The 21,371-nt window shown below is 36.2% G+C and overlaps 2 long non-coding RNA genes across 3 annotated transcripts in view; one reads left to right on the forward strand and one right to left on the reverse strand.

Moving 5' to 3' along the window:
* Positions 1–20,493, reverse strand: part of LOC143669891 (uncharacterized) — a 72,605-nt gene extending 52,112 nt beyond the window's left edge. The window contains exons 1-2 of the long non-coding RNA XR_013169109.1: positions 20,276–20,493; positions 17,516–17,601 (exon numbers count right to left, since the gene is read on the reverse strand). This is a non-coding gene — a long non-coding RNA (uncharacterized LOC143669891). The remainder of the gene's footprint in view (positions 1–17,515; positions 17,602–20,275) is intronic.
* An 86-nt stretch (positions 20,494–20,579) lies between these two features.
* LOC143669842 (uncharacterized) overlaps positions 20,580–21,371 on the forward strand; it is a 56,369-nt gene continuing 55,577 nt past the window's right edge. For both annotated transcript variants that reach the window (XR_013169090.1, XR_013169089.1), the window contains exon 1: positions 20,580–20,762. This is a non-coding gene — a long non-coding RNA (uncharacterized LOC143669842). The remainder of the gene's footprint in view (positions 20,763–21,371) is intronic.

Genomic DNA, 21,371 nt, shown 5'->3' on the forward strand with positions numbered 1-21,371 from the left:
TTCTTCACCTAACCATCATTTGCCTTATTCAGTGACCTTAGAGATGATAAATGTGGGATTATTCGGGACCCTGGAGTGGGTTTGTAAAATGTTTTGTATTTCTAGAAAAGAAATTAGATGTTGATCAGAAGACATGGGTATAAAGCTTATCCCCGTGTACTCATTGCTTATTATTGCACAAGATATTTAATCTCTTGGCATTTTAATATATTTATGAAGTTATTAATAATTTTAATAATAACTGCTGTGACAGTTATTTTTAACATTTAGCATTGACAAAACTTTTGTGAATGTTAAGTAAGATAATGTTTGGAAAACAACTTTGAAACTCCTATATATAACCTATTCTCTGCTCTAAGAGGCAGACCTCTCTTAGTAAGAGCAGAGCTGCTCTCTTGCTATCTGGCATCCAATTAATTTAGCCAGGGTCATGGACAAGCAGGAAATTGGAGGAGAGGACAAGAGTGTGATTGGGATATTTATTAGCAGCTTCCTCCCAACTAGATCAGTTTGGCCAGCTGCCAGTGAAGTCCAGCTCTTCACAGGCAGCTCTCTCCTATAGCTACAGCTATAGCTTTATCTCAAATCTTGATTTTATACCCTTTCAGGCATAGGTGTGCTAACAGGTCTCCAAGGTTGACAATCCCAGTGTACTCCACCTTCTCTTTCAGTTTTTCTTAAATATGTCCTCACCTAAATAATTATTTTGGTGTGCCATGTCATTCCTGTAAGGACCCGAACTGATACAGTAAACAATAACTTTAATATGTTGTTCTGTTTGTAATAAATTCTCACTGAATGATAGTAATTGTTATAAAAATTATTTCTTAAATTCCTGGTACAATTATTTTTCTTGGTCATTGACTATAATTTTTATCTATAGTCCAAATTGCTCATATGCTCATGACATGACCAGTAAATCATCTTGTCAAGACAATAAGTAAGGGCAAGATCTTCTTTCTAGTATCCCTGTTGGGTTCTCCAAGTAGCCAACAAGCTGGAAAACAAAAGAAAGGTAGCTGGACCTTGACCCTGACATGCTTAGTTCTAGCTCTGTTCCATGTTGAATATGTCAAAACAGCTGGAAAATAATCTATTGGTGAAACTAGGTAACTTAAAGGTTACTTGTGGTTTCCATTTAAGGAAAACATATGACCCCTTGTTGAGGATGAACTGTCCATTAGTCTATAGATCCTACTCTGGCGTCAACAGGTATACAAGACTAACTGCTCTGTTGGTTCAACAGAAGGATGATAGCAAGGAGTGATTTACAATGAACTCATGAAGCTTAAGCCGTAGGACCCTTCAGTTATATATACTCCACCCAAAGCCCTGGGAGGAGCCCCAGAATTGTGCACACACAGGCAAACCTATTTGTAAAAAGTAAGTTGAATATTTCTTTCCATTGTGTCTTCTCCTCTATCACAATTCCCCTTATGGTGGGGAGAACTAAAGCATTTGGGGATATGGCTAAGAGGAAGTTGAGTTGGAAATACATTTAGTTTGGGTTTACTGGGATGTATTTATACTATTTATAAATGTTTCTGAATGAAATAAAGTTACTTTTAGCCATTCCATAAAGAATGGATTAAGGAATATTCTTTCTGGCTACTTTGCCGATTCAACCATCATTTTGGCACTGAGATGCAGAGCTGGAAGTTGAAAATGATGTTAATTTTTCCGATAGCATCTAGTATGGAAAATCTATGAGTTGTAAAGGCAAGACAATGTTTGCTAATATGAAGGCAGAAAATAGTCTGTATAAAAATTCTATCTATCATTATACATGTAAAGTTGTAAGCAGAGAATTCAATTCCCAGGAATGTCCAATGAAAACAAAAACATACTCAATTATGCAACATATGAAATTATAAAAGCATTATGCAGTTTTATTTTTGTATGTGAATCATGCAAAATAGAATTTATCTGAATCCCTATGGTTACAAAATATAAAACTATGAGTACTGCAAACAGGAAGGAGTATTTATGTGATAGTTTATAAATAAAGTAAACTTGACAGAGGCTTTAAAAATTTGGCTATGATACTAAAAGTTTATATGATACTACCAATAAGCTAAAAGAAACTTCTCTAAACACTTATGCATAGAAAACAGATATTGATCAACCTTGATCGGTGATAAAAATTATTTCATCTGAATTATTGATAAAAACAAATTATTATTGTCATTAAATTTGTCGATATGTCTTTCCTAATTCTAAATATTAACATCCATACTTAATTTTGTATTTGCTTTTACACAGAAGCTCATTAAATTGTATACGCTTCAAGGACTTAAAATTTGAATCCACCTACGAATAATGGGAAAATGAAAGTTAAACAAACTCTATCTAGCAGAGACTCTCAGGATAGCATTGGACATTTCCTCACAATGTCTGAATGTGATACATCTGTTTCTGCACCTTAGTATACACTAGAGATTCCAACTATTTGGTAAGGATGAGATATTTCTACTCAGAACCACAGAAAATGCCAAAAAATAATTTATACTCTTATCTTGAAAATTGATAAAGTGAGGGCTCCTGTATTGAAGTCTCCAGACACAAGTCCTCTGGCCTGCTGACCTGGAAAGAAAGAGAGAAAGAGAGAGGGAGGGAGTGTGGGGAAAAGTGAGGGACAAATATCCAGGAATCCTCTGCAATTTCCCAGGCAGAAGACTTTCTCAGGAGGAAATCTGACATTTGTGAAAAACCCTGGGAAGTAACCAACATTTCCTACATTACCAAAGAAATGGGGAAGTGGGTGAAGGAGAGATAGAAGGAGAAAAAAGAAGACCCTACTATGGTTTTTTTGTTCCAAGGCAAATTTTCAGAGGAGTTTGTCAAAATAAGCATCTTTGTTATTTCCTTTAATTAGTGCTCAGTTGGTACCTTACTCTTGGAAAAGGTAAAGCTATGAGGAATGACTTCATGTTCTTCACTATATTCCCTTGTCTTTAAATAAAGAGATAACCATGTGTGTGAGGCAAGTACCTTGTGACAGTTTTCAATTACGGAAAAGAACTAGAGAGTAACAGAAATTAAAATACTTTCCAGTATTTGATTTTACTATTGTGGCTTCCATCTCAAGATTTCAAAGAAAAGAATATATTACTATGATTTTTGCATTTATCTCCCCCTTCCCAACCAGCTAAGTTTCGTGAATTTTTTTGAGTTGAAAGTTAAGCACCAAGCGCCACGGAATGCAATCATAAGGACAGTATGAGCTATTAGATGAACGCACTCTTCATTAAACACATTTGTCGTCAGGAAGGAACAGTTGTCTATGCCTAGGGACATTGTAAGATGTTAAAGAACTAGTGTAATTGAATTAAAGGATGGTAACTTGATTGCTACAATATTTTTTTTTATTTATAAAAATTGTGAGAAAAAAGAAATAGATCATGACTATGTTGGTAGGAAGCTTTAGAATAATGTAAAATCATTGTGATTTCAACTTCTGGTAAGATAAGCTATATATACATTTCCCTATCTCTCCTGCTAATTACAACTAAAACCCCAGATAATATTAAAAAAAATAAGAAGAAGAAAATTCCAAAAGGGAGATGGAAAAAAGCAGACTGGATAGACACTTTGGGATCTGAGGAATTACATGGTGGTGAACTCCTCAGTTTGTTTTTGTTTTTGTTTTTGCTTTGCCTTGTATATTCAGACTTATACCAGCAAAAGCCAGCAACCCAGAAATGCCAATGGGCATACCAACCAAAGTCTATTCTCTCTAGCCAAATGATTAGGAAACAAGCAGCATAAAAGACAGAAGACTATCCCACAATAACTGCTCTACTTCAGCCAGGCAGCAAAGGTAAAACTATACGTAAACTATGGATAAACCTAAGTCATATGTGCAAAAGCCAAAAGGGGAGCCTAGAATTCTACCTTCCTAATGCTGTTGCAAGGCACCCTATCTTCCCAGGTAGAATGGCATGAGAGGAGGCCCAGTACTCCCATCATGCCTAAGTGGTAACAGGGCCTTCCCTATGGTACCAGGGAGACTTCGCCTGCCACGAAGAAGTAATAAAATTCTCCTTCTCCTCCCCACTGGGGTGATGTCAGAGAAAGCCAGTAGAGAGTCAGAACTTTGCACCTGGTGGTAATAATTCCACCTCTCTGTGGGTCATGGGAGGCCAAAGGAGGAGTCATACCAAAATACTTTTAACCCCCTCAACCAGCATGGTACCAGAAGAGGTCTAGGGGAGACCTAGAATTCTCACCCACACCTACAGTAACAAGGATCTACTCAATGGCTTTGAGTACCAGTTGAGGTCAAACGTGGAAACTGAACTTTTGCTCCCACTTGACAGTAACAACATATCACCCCCATCTTTTCCCTGTTAGATCAGTGTCAAAGAAAACCAGGTAAAACATAGGTTTAAAAAAGATTCAGAATTACTTAACATAACACCACAAATGTCCAGCTTTCAATAAAAATTCACTTGTCATACTAAAAACCAGGAAAATCTCAGCTTACAAAAAAGGACAATTAACAAAAGTCGCCAAGAAGAAGAGAGAATTTTTAAAAATTACTCCAAAGATTTTAAAGCATGCATCACAAAAGTGTTTCTATAAGCAATATTAAATAAGCTTGAAACAAATGAAAAAAGAATAGAAAGTCTCATCTAAGAAACAGATATATAAGGAAGAACCAAACAGAAATTTTACAACTTAAAAAAGCATAAACTGAAATATAAAACTCAATGGATGCTGATGGGAGACAGACTGTGCAACAGGACTAGATACAAAAACTCAAAAATGGACAGCACAGAAAAACTGGCCTCCTGCTGGAAGATGGCGGCTTAGTAAGACGCGCGGATCTTAGTTTCTTCTCCAGGACACCTACTAGGGGAGTAGAAACGATACAGAAAGCGCCCAAAGCCACAACAGAGATAAAAAAGACAGCGTACCCCATCCTGGAACGGCTGGCTGGCTGAGAGAAGCAGCTCGGGTGAGATCGCCGAGGCGCGCGGGCCTTACCGGGCGGGGTGGCAAGCGGCCAGAGTTACTCCCTTCCCCCTTCCCGGGCCGGCTGGGAGAATTGGAGAGGCGGTCCCCTGAAACCGCGCAGCCCCCGGACCAACTGAGAGAATTGGATCGGAAACCCCCAGGCCGCGGAGAACGGTGACGGGTGGGGGAGGCCCCTTCCAAACCCGTGACTCCCGGGGAACGTGCACTCTCTCGGGCGGGCCGCTGCCGCTGGCGCCCTCCCGCCACGCTTGTTGCCCAGGGCCGACTAGGAAATTCGGACGGGCTCTTTCCCTGGCTGCGGCGACCAGCAACCCTCCCTGCGTTCGGACACCCTCCCTGCGTTCGGACCCCGGGCCGGCTCAAGCCGTTTCGGCTAGCGAACCCCCCGGACGGCGAGAGTTTTCCAAAGTTTAAGGTCCCACAGCACCTTTTACTGGTGGGACCCGCAGACAAACGTGTGCCACGAGCGCCACCTACTGGGCAGGATAAGAAAAACAGAACCCAGAGATTTCACAGAAAAATATTACAACCTTGCTGGGTCCAACACCAAGAGAAATCTGAATAAATGCCCAGACGCCAGCAGCAGAAGATAACTGTCCACGCTCAAAAGATTGAGAATATGGCCCAGTCAAAGGAACAAACCAATAGCTCAAATGAGACACAAGAGCTGAGACAACTAATCCTGAATATACGAACAGAAATGGAAAACCTCTTCAAAAATGAAATCGATAAACTGAGGGAGGACATGAAGAGGACATGGGCTGAACATAAAGAAGAAATAGAAAAACTGAAAAAACAAATCGCAGAACTTATGGAAGTGAAGGATAAAGTAGCAAACATAGAAAAAATAATGGATAGCTACAATGATAGATTTAAAGAGACAGAAGATAGAATTAGTGATTTGGAGGATGGAACATCTGAATCCCAAAAAGAAACAGAAACTATCGGGAAAAGAATGGAAAAATTTGAACAGGGTATCAGGGAACTCAAGGACAATATGAACCGCACAAATATACGTGTTGTGGGTGTCCCAGAAGGAGAAGAGAAGGGAAAAGGAGGAGAAAAACTAATGGAAGAAATTATCACTGAAAATTTCCCAACTCTTATGAAAGACCTAAAATTACAGATCCAAGAAGTGCAGCGCACCCCAAAGAGATTAGACACAAATAGGCGTTCTCCAAGACACTTACTAGTTAGAATGTCAGAGGTCAAAGAGAAAGAGAAGATCTTGAAAGCAGCAAGAGAAAAACAATCCATTACATACAAGGGAAACCCAATAAGACTTTGTGTAGATTTCTCAGCAGAAACCATGGAAGCTAGAAGACAGTGGGATGATATATTTAAAATACTAAAAGAGAAAAACTGCCAACCAAGACTCCTATATCCAGCAAAATTATCCTTCAAAAATGAGGGAGAAATTAAAACATTCTCAGACAAAAAGTCACTGAAAGAATTTGTGACCAAGAGACCAGCTCTGCAAGAAATACTAAAGGGAGCACTAGAGTCAGATACAAAAAGACAGAAGAGAGAGATATGGAAAAGAGTGTAGAAAGAAGGAAAATCAGATATGATATATATAATACAAAAGGCAAAATGTTAGAGGAAAATATTATCCAAACAGTAATAACACTAAATGTCAATGGACTGAATTCCCCAATCAAAAGACATAGATTGGCAGAATGGATTAAAAAACAGGATCCTTCTATATGCTGTCTACAGGAAACACATCTTAGACCCAAAGATAAACATAGGTTGAAAGTGAAAGGTTGGGAAAAGATATTTCATGCAAATAACAACCAGAAAAGAGCAGGAGTGGCTATACTAATATCCAACAAATTAGACTTCAAATGTAAAACAGTTAAAAGAGACAAAGAAGGACACTATATACTAATAAAAGGAACAATTAAACAAGAAGACATAACAATCATAAATATTTACGCACCGAATCAGAATGCCCCAAAATACATGAGGAATATACTGCAAACACTGAAAAGGGAAATAGACTCATATACCATAATAGTTGGAGACTTCAACTCACCACTCTCATCAAGGGACAGAACATCTAGACAGAGGATCAACAAAGAAATAGAGAATCTGAATATTACTATAAATGAACTAGACTTAATAGACATTTATAGGACATTACATCCCACAACAGCAGGATACACCTTTTTCTCAAGTGCTCATGGATCATTCTCAAAGATAGACCATATGCTGGGTCACAAAGCAAGTCTTAACAAATTTAAAAAGATTGAAATCTTACACAACACTTTCTCGGACCATAAAGGAATGATGTTGGAAATCAATAATAGGCAGAGTGCCAGAAAATTCACAAATACGTGGAGGCTCAACAACACACTCCTAAACAACGACTGGGTCAAAGAAGAAATTGCAAGAGAAATTAGCAAATACCTCGAGGCGAATGAAAATGAAAACACAACATATCAAAACTTATGGGACGCAGCAAAGGCAGTGCTAAGAGGGAAATTTATTGCTCTAAATGCCTATATCAGAAAAGAAGAAAAGGCAAAAATTCAGGAATTAACTATCCATTTGGAAGAACTGGAGAAAGAACAGCAAGCTAACCCCAAAGCAAGCAAAAGGAAAGAAATAACAAAGATTAGAGCACAAATAAATGAAATTGAAAACATGAAAACAATAGAGAAAATCAATAAGGCCAGAAGTTGGTTCTATGAGAAAATCAATAAGATTGATGGGCCCTTAGCAAGATTGACAAAGAGAAGAAGAGAGAGGATGCAAATAAATAAGATCAGAAATGGAAGAGGAGACATAACTACTGACCTCACAGAAATAAAGGAGGTAATAACAGGATACTATGAACAACTTTACGCTAATAAATACAACAATTTAGAGGAAATGGACGGGTTCCTGGAAAGACATGAACAACCAACTTTGACTCAAGAAGACATAGATGACCTCAACAAACCAATCACAAGTAAAGAAATTGAATTAGTCATTCAAAAGCTTCCTAAAAAGAAAAGTCCAGGACCAGATGGCTTCACATGTGAATTCTACCAAACGTTCCAGAAAGAATTAGTACCAATTATCTTCAAACTCTTCAAAAAAATCGAAGTGGAGGGAAAACTACCTAATTCATTCTATGAAGCCAACATCACCCTCATACCAAAACCAGGCAAAGATATTACAAAAAAAGAAAACTACAGACCAATCTCTCTAATGAATACAGATGCAAAAATCCTCAATAAAATTCTAGCAAATCGTATCCAACAACACATTAAAAGAATTATACATCATGACCAAGTAGGATTCATCCCAGGTATGCAAGGATGGTTCAACATAAGAAAATCAATTAATGTAATACACCATATCAACAAATCAAAGCAGAAAAATCACATGATCATCTCAATTGATGCAGAGAAGGCATTCGACAAGATTCAACATCCTTTCCTGTTGAAAACACTTCAAAAGATAGGAATACAAGGGAACTTCCTTAAAATGATAGAGGGAATATATGAAAAACCCACAGCTAATATCATCCTCAATGGGGAAAAATTGAAAACTTTCCCCCTAAGATCAGGAACAAGACAAGGATGTCCACTATCACCACTATTATTCAACATTGTGTTGGAGGTTCTAGCCAGAGCAATTAGACAAGAAAAAGAAATACAAGGCATCAAAATCGGAAAGGAAGAAGTAAAACTATGACTGTTTGCAGACGATATGATACTATACGTCGAAAACCTGGAAAAATCCACAACAAAACTACTAGAGCTAATAAATGAGTACAGCAATGTAGCAGGTTACAAGATCAACATTCAAAAATCTGTATCATTTCTATACACTAGTAATTAACAAGCTGAGGGAGAAATCAAGAAACAAATCCCATTTACAATTGCAACTAAAAGAATAAAATACCTAGGAATAAATTTAGCTAAAGAGACAAAAAACCTATATAAAGGAAACTACAAAAAACTGATAAAAGAAATCACAGAAGACCTAAATAGATGGAAGGGCATACCATGTTTATGTATTGGAAGACTAAATATAGTTAAGATGTCAATCCTACCTAAATTGATCTACAGATTCAATGCAATACCAATCAAAACCCCAACAACTTATTTTTCAGAAATAAAAAAACCAATAAGCAAATTTATCTGGAAGGGTAGGGTGCCCTGAATTGCTAAAAACATCTTGAGGAAAAAAACGATACTTGAGGTCTCGTGCTGCCTGACTTTAAGGCATATTATGAAGCCACAGTGGTCAAAACAGCATGGTATTGGCATAAAGATAGATATATCGACCAATGGAATCGAATAGAGTGCTCAGATATAGACCCTCTCATCTATGGACATTTGATCTTTGATAAGGCAGTCAAGCCAACTCACCTGGGACAGAGCAGTCTCTTCAATAAATGGTGCCTAGAGAACTGGATATCCATATGCAAAAGAATGAAAGAAGACCCATCTCTCACACCCTATACAAAAGTTAACTCAAAATGGATCAAAGATCTAAACATTAGGTCTAAGACCATAAAACAGTTAGAGGAAAATGTTGGGAGATATCTTATGGATCTTACAACTGGAGGCGGTTTTATGGACCTTAAACCTAAAGCAAGAGCACTGAAGAAGGAAATAAATAAATGGGAACTCCTCAAAATTAAACACTTTTGTGCATCAAAGAACTTCATCAAGAAAGTAGAAAGACAGCCTTCACAATGGGAGACAATATTTGGAAATGATATATCAGATAAAGGTCTAGTATCCAGAATTTATAAAGAGATTGTTCATCTCAACAACAAAAAGACAGCCAACCCAATTACAAAATGGGAAAAAGACTTGAACAGACACCTCTCAGAAGAGGAAATACGGATGGCCAAGAGGCACATGAAGAGATGCTCAATGTCCCTGGCCATTAGAGAAATGCAAATCAAAACCACAATGAGATATCATCTCACACCCACCAGAATGGCCATTATCAACAAAACAGAAAATGACAAGTGCTGGAGAGGATGCGGAGAAAGAGGCACACTTATCCACTGTTGGTGGGAATGTCAAAGGGTGCAACCACTGTGGAAGGCAGTTTGGCGGTTCCTCAAAAAGCTGAATATAGAATTGCCATACGACCCAGCAATACCATTGCTAGGTATCTACTCAAAGGACTTAAGGGCAAAGACACAAACGGACATTTGCACACCAATGTTTATAGCAGCATTATTTACAATTGCAAAGAGATGGAAACAGCCAAAACCTCCATCAACAGAAGAGTGGCTAAACAAACTGTGGTATATACATACGATGGAATATTATGCAGCTTTAAGACAAGATAAACTTATGAACCATGTAATAACATGGATGGACCTAGAGAATATTATGCTGAGTGAATCCAGCCAAAAACTAAAGGATAAATACTGTATGGTCCCACTGATGTGAACAGACATTCGAGAATAAACTTGAAATATGTCATTGGTAACAGAGTTCAGCAGGAGTTAGAAACAGGGTAAGACAATGGGTAATTGAAGCTGAAGGGATACAGACTGTGCAACAGGACTAGATACAAAAACTCAAAAATGGACAGCACAATAATACCTAATTGTAAAGTAATCATGTTAAAACACTGAATGAAGCTGCATCTGAGCTATAGGTTTTTGTTTTGTTTTGTTTTGTTTTGTTTTGATTTTACTATTATTACTTTTATTTTTTTCTCTATATTAACATTCTATATCTTTTTCGGTTATGTTGCTAGTTCTTCTAAACCAATGCAAATGTACTAAGAAATGATGATCATGCATCTATGTGATGATGTTAAGAATTAATGATTGCATGTGTAGAATGGTATGATCTCTAAATGTTGGGTTAATTTCTTTTTTTCCGTTAATTAAAAAAGAAAAAAAAAAGAGAAGGGATAATTGGAGATGAAGGGATACAGACTGTACAACGGGACTGGATATAAAATCTCAGAAATGGACAGCACAATACTACCCAATTGTAATGCAATTATGTTAAAACACTGAATGAAGCTGCATGTGAGGTATAGGTTTTTTTTTCTATTATCGTTTTATTTCTTATTCTGTTGTCTTTTTATTTCTTTTTCTAAATTGATGCAAATGTACTAAGAAATGATGAATATGCAACTATGTGATGTTATTAAGAATTACTGATTGTACATGTAGATTGGAATGATTTCTAATTGTTTTGTTAATTCTTTTTTTAATTAATAAAAAAATAATAATAATAATAAAAAAAAAAAATTAATTGACCGTATATGAGTTGCTCTATTTCTGGGCTCTCTATTCTACTCCATTGGTCTGTATGTTCTTGGGGACAATACAATACCAAGTTGGTTACTTTAGCTTTAAAAGCCTTATTGTAAGATAGTTTGTCTTTCAACTTTCTTCTTTTTAAATAGATTTGCAATTCTAAGTTCTTTGTTTATCCATATGAATTTTAGAAATAGTCTGTCAATTTCTACCAAAAAACTTGCTGGAATTTTCACTGGGATTGTACCATATTTGGAGGTTAGAGTGGGAAGAATGGACATCTTGAAATTATCGAGATTTCCAGTCTTCAGCATGTGGCATATTCCTCTATTTAGTTCTTCTTTCCAAAATCTTTACAGATTTAATGTTTAGACTTACACATTTGTCATATTTAACTTTATTTTATATTTTTTCTGTTATTACAGATGGTATTGTTTTTAAATTTCAATTTCTGATTATTCATGGATACTATGTAGACATATTGTATATTAATATTGTATCTCTTTAATTTAGCTATTGCTTCTAAATTTTTTGAACAGTTCATAGATATTTTACATAGACAATTAAGTCATTTGCAAATAAAGGAAGTTTTGTTCTATTCCTGGTTGTGAACAATTTTTAGCATGAATGAATGTTGGATTTTGTGAAGTGATACTTCTGTATTAAATGAGGCATTTTTCTAATATAGTTTGTTAATATTATTAGCTACATTGACTTAATTTTGAATGTTAAAGCAAACTAACATTCCTGGAATAAACTCATTTAGACAAGATGTATTATCCTTTTTATGTATCATTAACTTGATTTGCTATAATTTTGGCTAAGAAGTTTTGCATCTATATTCATGAGGGAGGAATGTTGGCCAGCCGTTTCCTTCTGTGTGATACCTTTGTCTAATTTTGGTATTAGGGTTATACTGGCCTTGTAGCATTGGAAAGTATTTCCTCTTCTTCAATTTTCTAGAAGATTTGGGGAGTATTGCCATTCTTTTTCACTTAAATGTCTGGTAGAATTCTCCAGTGAAGCCATTTGGGCCTGGGAATTTGTTTGTATTTTGAGGAATGTCTTTAATGACAAATCAATTTCTCTGATATAAGACTCTTCAAGTTATTTATTCTTTCTTGAGTGAAGGATAAAATTGTTCATAACATACACTTATGAACCTTCTATTATCTAAAGCAACTATAAAGATGATGTCATGGCTCTTATTCTTGATATTGGTAAGTTGTGTCTTCTCTCCTTTTTTCCCTGATCAGTCTGGCTAGAAATTTGCCAATTGTGCAGATTTTTCAAAGAACCAGCTTTTGGTTTCATTGATGTTCTTTGCTATTTACTTTTTAGTTAATTGATTTCTTCTCTGGTCGTTATTATTTTCTTCATTGTTATTGCTTTGGATTGCATCTGCCTTTTTTTTCTGATTTCTTAAGAAGGAAGTTAGGATCATTAATTTGTGATGTTTCTTCTAATATAGACATTTATTTCTATAAAATTCCCTCTAAGTATTGGTTTAGGTGCATCCTACAAAGTTTGATATGTTGTGCTTTCATTTTTATTCAGTTCAAGATACTGCATTAGTCAGTGTTCTCCAGAGAAACAAAACTATAGGATATATACATACACAATATGTATGCAAATATTAAGAGATTTATGATAGGAACTGGCCTACATGACCATAGGGATTGACAAGTCCAGATTCTGTAGGGCAGGCCATAATTTGAAAACTCAGTGAAAGGAAAGTTGAATTCTATAGGAAAAGCTGCAAGTTGAATTGTCCAGTGGAGGTAACGTTGAAATCCCCCAACAGAAGAACAGAAGAGGGTTGGCTGACAAAAAGATGGAAATTCTTTTTTCTGACTGCTGAATTCCTAAGTTCTTCACTTTAAGGCCTACAATTGACTGGATAAGGAAACTCCTCTCATTGCAAAATGTAATCTCTTTTGTTGATTGTAGATGGACTCAACCATAGATGTGATCAACTAACTAATGATTGAAGTCCAATTACAAAACATCCTCGCCGTAACAATCAAACTAGTGCTTATTTGACCCAATAAACAGACACCATAACCTAGCCAAGCTGACGCAGGGGCTTCACCATCACAATATTTTTCAATTTTCCTTTTTATTTTTTCTTTAACCCATGAGGTATTTAGAAGTGTGTTATTCACCTTACAAATCTTTGAAGAGTTTTCCAGAGATCTTATTTAGTTCTAATTGAATTCCATTGTGATCAGAGAAAACACTTTGTAGGTCTTGAATCCTTTTAAATTTACTTAGATTTATTTTATGGTCAAAACACATGGTCTATTTCGGTAATGTCTTAGATGCAGTTGAAAAAAAATCTATATTCTGCATGATTTTGCAGAATATTCTATAAATGTCAAAAGGATAAGACTGGTTGATAGTGTTGGCCACCAGCTCACAGAAGCTTTTATTTTTTTTTTCAGTATTTTTTCTCATTCTATATTTTATTTGTATATGTTTCTATGTCTTCATGTTCCTTAATTGTTTCTCCTACAATATTTAATCTTCCATTAATCGCATCTTGTGTAGATTTCATTTCAGATATTGTAGTTTTCACCCCTGGAAGATTAATTTGGTTTTTTGCTTGTTTGTTGTTGTCATTTACATCTATCAAGTCTCTACTAACATGTCCTTTGCTCTGGTTTCTTGAACATATGGAAAACAGTTACAACTGTTATAATATCTCTTCCTACTAATTCCATCATCTGTGTCACTTCTGGGTCAGTTTTGATTGATTGTTATCCTTATTATTTGCCATATTTTTCTGCTTTTTCACATGCCTGGTAATTTCTTATTGTATGATGCATGTGGTAAGTTTTGTTTTGCTGGGTGTTGTATATTTGTATACTCCCATAAATACTTTGAGTTTTCTTCTGAGATGCAGTTAAGTGACTTGGAAACAGTTTAATCTTTTTTGCATCTAGAGCTTATCTTGCTCCATTACTGAGGAAAGACCCTTCTTGGTAGTCCACCCAGGGCCCAATGTTTTATGAGATTTCCTCCTTTGGTGGGAAAAGAAACTGCTCCTAGCTCTGAGTGAAGTATGAAAAATATTCCCTACAATTCTTTTCGGTAGTTATTTCCTTGGTCTTGCAGTTTCTTCACATGCATGAGATTGTCAGATCTCAGCTGAAGACTAGACAGCCATCCTCTACATTTCTTAAAAGCTTGCTCTCTCTGAATGTGTCTCCTCTCCGACAGTCTGTCCTGTGAAATTTTGTCCCTGACCTCCATGGACTCACTCATCTGTTTCCTCAACTCAGGGAAATGGGCAGATTTCACTTGGGTTCCCTATCCGTGCACTAGCACAATTATAAGGCTAATTTAATTTATTGCTCATCTCACAGGGATCACTGCCCTTATTTACTTGATATCAGAGGACTTCAAAACTATTATTTTCTTCATTTTGTCTGGTTTTTAGTTGTTTCAAGTAAAAGGGTAAATCTAGTTCCTGTTTCTCCACCTCAGCTAGAAGTAGGAGCTCTAAGTAATTTTGAAGATTGGCACTGCGAGGTGGAAACTATTTGGGACCAGCAGCAAGTCATGAAACCTTCATTAAATTATTGACAAAAGTCTGGTTTCCCTCCATGATCTCCACATCTAGCCAACAGATACCACATACCCTTGCCCCCTACTGTTGGTGAAAGTGAAGCCTGCTCCCATTGTAGCCCCACCCTTCTCACTGTTCAGTAAAAAAGTCAAATAAGATTGCTGCAATTCTTTCAACTTTTATAAGTGTGAATCAAATTCCCAAATTCCAGGGGATGTATGTCTATCCCTCTGAGAGTTTTCCTTGACCCCTCGCCACCACCTCACCTTTAGAATTCTAATAACTCTCCAAGAAATAAAAAGGACAAATATTGTATGATTCCACTTATATGAGGTATCTGGAATAAGTAAATTCATAGAGAGAGAAAACAGATTAGAGGTTACCAGGGATGGGGACAGGGGTGGGAAGGGGCACTGTTGTCTAATGGGTGTAGAGTTTCAGTTTAGGGTGATGAAAAAGACTGAGTAGCAATACATTGCAAAAATAATTAATGCCACTGAATTTTATTCTTAAACTGGCAAAGGTCACACATTTTATGTTATATATTATGTTATAATAAAAATAAACAGAAAAGAAATGGCATGCCTCTTGCTATATAGCAGCATTCACATTGGTGCCACAGATTCTCAAAGATAACAGGACACTATCTCAAAAATGCTGAGAAAAATAAAATTGCTTGCAGCCTGAAATTATATACCTAGTTAGGTTATCATCCCAGAATGGAAAACAAAGTGAAAGCATTTCTAGGCAAACAAGAATAGGATTATTTATAGCTTGTAAACTTCAAATAAAAGAACTTTTAAATAGATCTACTTTTTTCACTAGAAAAGAAAATGGAACCAAGAGGAAGCCTAAGTATGAGAAAAGCAAGTGTGAATAAAATATGCTGGTAGAATTTAAATGAGGACTGACTACAAATATCATCACTAATGACCTAATTTCTGGTGTTCAAACATGAGATGGAAGTAAATTGTCAGGCACAGTAAGATGGGAAATCAAAATAGAACAAAACGAAAGCATTCTAAATCTTTATCATTCTACAGAAGCATAGAGACATTGGCTAACTTCGGATTTTTAAATAAAGAACTTTGAAAAATTTAAAATTAACTACCAAAATAATAGAAATAAATATATAACTTCAAAACAACAAAAAAAAAACAATCTAGGAAAGAAAAATAATAAATAGTGAAAGAAAAACAAAAAAAATAAGACAGAATCAGGCTCACATACGGTTAGGAGAAAGATAAAAGCAGTCTCTGAGATCAGGAAACTGGTCCGACAATCACAACTAGGCCTTAGTATATGAGAAGTAGGCCTGGCCCTCAAAGCCAGATCATGCAATTTCCCTGCTGGACTTAATCTCAAAGAACACTAATACCAGACCAGATCACTCTGAGACCATGATCAACTGAGACAAAATATAACCACTTTATACTATTGCCTAAACCCAGGCAATAGTAAGGTCACTGTGCAAAGCACAAAGTACCTAACATATATCTCCTAGGTAATATGAAAGCATACTACTTCTTTACTAATCAAGCTTTTAACTCACTCTTACCTACCCTTCCTATAGAGATTTATTGAGACACCCAGTAATAGCAGCGTTCCCTTTTTCTACACCACTCAGTTCATAGCAAACTTCCCCTTCCTTAGATTCTCCCCCGAATCAGCCAATGCAAATCTGTATCTAACAATAGGACCTTTATAATGCCTTCTTATTGAGGCAAATCTTTATTCTCCACGGGTTATGGTTACCCTTACTTCAATGAGTAATAAACCCAACATGTTCAACTACAAGTACATTTTTCAGGGTCTTTAGCCGGGGAGTGCTGGCACCTGTAATCATAAAAAATTTTATATGGTATTTTAGCTCAGTTTGTTCACCAATTTGTTCCTAGAAGATTTTAAATAACCCTGTCAATAGTCCACCATCTCCCCCAAAATCCTTTTGGTACTTTTCATTTCCTTAAAAGTATAGGAAAATGTGACAATTGATATTTTCCCAATATTAAGCTTTCCCTTTTAAAAACATATCTCTTCATCTATACACATCATGATTTATGTTTTTATAGTTTTATTCATATAGATACTATACACAACTTTTCAAATTTACCACTAAGTAATAAATAAAAAAGCCAATCCTTCATATTTATGGAATACTATTATTACATAAGTTTTTATGTGCATAAATAGTTATTTATATAATTTCCGTACATGCCTTTCAGGTTATTCCTGTATATTATTATATTTTGTGCTATTATTTATCACACTGTTTTGTTTTTTAATTCATTAATTTCTGTTTTTAACTTAAAATTTTCTGCCTGCTATTATGTTCTTGAACTTTTCCTGGTATTTAGAATAAATTATTGGTTCTTTTATCTTTTTTTGGGGGGGTGCATGGTCCAGAAATAGAACTCAGTCTTCTGTATGGAAGGCGAGCATTCTACCACTGAACCACCCATGCACCCAGTTCATTTATATTTAATAAGCATTTTAGAATATGGATTTTCCTCTGAGTATAGATTTGACCACATCTTACAAATTATCAAACAGGATATAGAGGTCTCATTGTCCTTAATTCTTAAATAATATGAGGTAGCAACTATTACATCTTTTTAAAATTTTAACTATTTAAGAGTTGACATTACCAAGTATAAAAAGTTTTGTCTCTTTAATTTTTTGTAATCAATGTCTATTTTCAGAATATGATGATGAGAGAATCTTACCTGTATAATAGCTCAAAATCCCTTGTTTTCTTCATTTATTTTAATTGCAATTACTTTTCCATGCAGGTTTAATGTTAATACATTCTCTAGAGGGTACAAACATATGCATATATATTTTAAGATGCATCCTTGATATATTTGAATCGTTATGAATAAAATTTTACATAAACACACAGCTCCAAGGAATAAAGACATTATCCGTCATTTTCACTGTGGTATTCAAATCTGATACAATGCCAGACATACTGAATTAATATTTGTAAGCAAATGAATTATTTTCACTTATTATTTTCCCTAAATTAATTGTCAAAAACTGAAAGATGTCTTGAAGCCCCCACTACTATTGTCGTGTCACATTTTCTTCACATGCTTAAAGCATTCATCAGTTATATTTACATACTACAGGATTTGGTGTATCAAAGTTCATAACTGTTATATCTTCATTATGGATATTTTCCATCAAAATTTAATTACCATCTTTGTCCATTTTTTGCTTTTGAAATTGATTTCTATTTTGATACATAAAGAAGGTCCGACTTTAAGTTGGCATTACCTGATATATCTTTTCCCCAATTTTGAACATTTTATTGAAATTCTCATATAGTGGTGTTCCAGTAAAAACTATAAATTTTGCATTTTGTGTTTTAAACTAATATGATGTTTGACATCGAAAGGGGAGACATGCTGCAAATATTATTACGTTTTTGCTTTTTATGCTTCTCATTTCCTTGGCTTGGTATATGTTTTTTTTTTTAAACATAAGGCCCTTTATTTTTTTTTCCATTTTCTTAATAACTTAGAAGATGTACACTGTGGTTTAATAGTATACACTTACATTTACATTTATGTAAAGTACATAAATCTTACATTTTCTAAATATATCAATGCAACAAAAGAAATTATTTACTAGTTCCCACCCACACAAGATTAGGAAAACTACGTATTTTTTACTCTCCCTATACCCTCTCTACCAATTCCCTAAACATGTATTTTTTTCAATAGCATCTGAGACTGTAGAACCAGAACGTGGGAAATAAATCTCATTCCCATTATGTATCTTCTTTATCGAGAATTGTTTCTGCTATTGCAATTTTGATTTTTACATAATTATTTTGTTATATTTCTATGTATAATTAGTTTACCACCAACTTTCGTATTCTTTGTTTATATTTTTCCTTTAGTTTAATCAGAAAACATGTTTAAATATCATCTCCATAGGAAAAAATACATTAAATAGTATACTGTCTAAGATGTATATGGCAATTCTTCCTCTTGCTTTCAGGTAACTATAACTGACAACTGATGTTCATGTTTCTGAGAAACCTGAAGTCAGGGTAATTTTTAGTCCTTCATATCTAATTTTTCCCCTGTCTACACACATGTAGAATTTTAATTTCTTTTATCTGGCTAGAGGTTTCATTTGCTCTAAAACAGAGGTGCTCAATAATGCTTCCTGTAATGCAAAAAAGTTCGTTATCCGTGCTGCCTGAAAAAGTAGCTATCAGCCACATGTGGCTGGCTCCTAAGCACTTGAAATGTGGCTGTTGCAAATTAACTTTACTCCACTTTAAGCAATTAATTAATTTTAATCTTAAAACCTGGATGTAGGTATGACCAACCATATTGGATAGGGCAAGTCTAGCATGTTCCAGGGTGGTGAGGGACAAGTGGAGTTCTGTTCTGTGTAATCTCCACTTGTTTTCATCTTCCCAATCAACTCTCTTTTGCTTCAAGAAACAGGATTTTCCTCAAATTTCTCTGACTAGAGGGTAGATCTGAAATTTTACTGCTTTTTTGTCACTTCTTTCAGACATCTTCAGGCAGTCTTTTGATTTCACTTCTTTATTCTCCTTTTTCCTAGCAGCCCCTTTCTCAGACCATAGGTTTGCACCTATGCTTCCACTACCATTATTTTGTTTTTAATGGAGGAGTTTCAATGACCTTTAAATAGGTCAGTGGGATTTGGAATGCTTAGATCTTAGAAAAGAGCATCTTCCTCTTTGTTCAACGATTTCTTTTTGAGGGCCTCCCCACTCTCCTGGGTAAGCTCATTCTTTCTGAAGAGGCTGAGCTCTCAGACTTACTATACATTTCCAGTCTGTTCAGCCTGGGTGTCTCTCAACACCATTTTCCTGGTTTTGGCCATTCCAGCAGATGTTGCCATTTTATCCTGTTCCATTTTTAGCTGCTTTTCTACTGCTAGTGCTTTTGCAGCCAAATCAGCACATTTCCCCGCACAACATCCAGGCAGTTCTTTCCAGATAGAGGCAGCTCAGCAGGAGTGGGAGGCACTAGGAACACAGGAATCTTTTCTCAGGTGTGCTCCAGGTGTCAGATTCCCTTCAGATCTGGGAGGGGGTGGACCCCTGTTTAGCCAAGTCTAAAATCATACAGTAACTGCTTTTCGAATCCCATGACTGATCTATCCAGGGTATGGCACTGCTCTTCATAGGGGTCTCTTTGGCTTGAATAGTCCACAGCTTGACAGAACCCACTGACAGGTGCTCCTCACAGTTTCTTGGATCCCACTCACGCAGCAATCCCTGTGACTTAGGGAGCCACCCCGAGACGGGGTTGCATCAGGAGGGGCACAGAACCTGATTCTGAAACTGTCACCAGGCCTGATAGGGAGGACGACCAACATTCCTTTGGCATCACAGATCCTCCAGGCCTTGGGTTAACGGAATCCCAATTTCTGTCTCAGCCGAAAAATCATCTCACCTGCATTGTACCTGTGCTTGATTAGCAACTCAAGTTTACCTGTTTCTTGTGACTCTTTAAAGTTGATGGCACGGAGGAGGGCATCTGGATCCTCACACACCCGGGGACTAAAACCTTGCCGCTCCTCTGGCTTGCTGGTTCACGATGTCAAGGCAGACCTGAGGGAGGTCTTCCCGGGACAGAGATACCTCCTGAGCCACCGCGCAGCTTCCAGGGGGTCCGCAAGCCGAGGGGGTAAGGGGCGGGGAGAGCGTGCGGTGCGGCACGCTGCCATGACGTCATCACGCCTGGGCCTCGGGTGGCCTGTGACCCCGGAACCGAACAGGGGGTGGGGGCAGGAAGGAGGGACTTTCAAATTCCAGGAAGTTTCTCCCAGTTAATTATTTTTCTCTTCCTCCTCTTTTGTGACACTCTCTGCCTCTTCTTCCTCTACTTTATTATTCCTCAGGGCTTCCCTGTTGCTGTAATGAAAGCTTATGCAAAAGAGATGGATGTGAGAATTTACTGAATTTAAGAATTTAAGGAGGTGAGCCAGTCTGGAAGGGGCAAGTTTCTTTTTATACTTTAAGTTCAGCATTTCTACAAGAGTGTGTTTTCACATGCATCTTATTGTATTCATTTTACTTGTTACCCAATTTTATTTTAAAATTTAAATCCCTCTTCAACTTGGTAAAATTTTCTTTGATTGTGCCTTTGTTTCATATATTCTGTTTTCATCTTGTGAGGCATCAGTTCTCTGTATGTTAAGCACCAATCTGTCTTCCATGTACATCATATTCTCTTTTATTGTTTTCATTTGCTCCACGTTCTGAGAGGATGTCTTCAGTATGTCATCTAAAGTTCAATGCAATCCAATGTTGATTCTGCTCTTTGTTTCAATTAACACTATATTAATTATCCTATTGCATTTTTTTAGGTTCAGTGCAATCTTGGCTTATCCCTTTCTGCTTTGATTTTATTTCTGCCTGTCTCTCAGCCACACCTTTTAAATTTCCTTTTGCTCTTTTAGTTTTAGTCTGTTTTCATGAATGCTTGAGAAAATAAAACACATACTTTATAAAACATGCTTCTGTTTCTCATTGTAAATCATTTTCAAAAGTATGTTTTTCTTCTCCAGCTTAAATTCTTTTAAATT

This window comes from Tamandua tetradactyla, chromosome 26 (assembly GCF_023851605.1).
Source record: "Tamandua tetradactyla isolate mTamTet1 chromosome 26, mTamTet1.pri, whole genome shotgun sequence".
Taxonomy (NCBI): domain Eukaryota; kingdom Metazoa; phylum Chordata; class Mammalia; order Pilosa; family Myrmecophagidae; genus Tamandua; species Tamandua tetradactyla.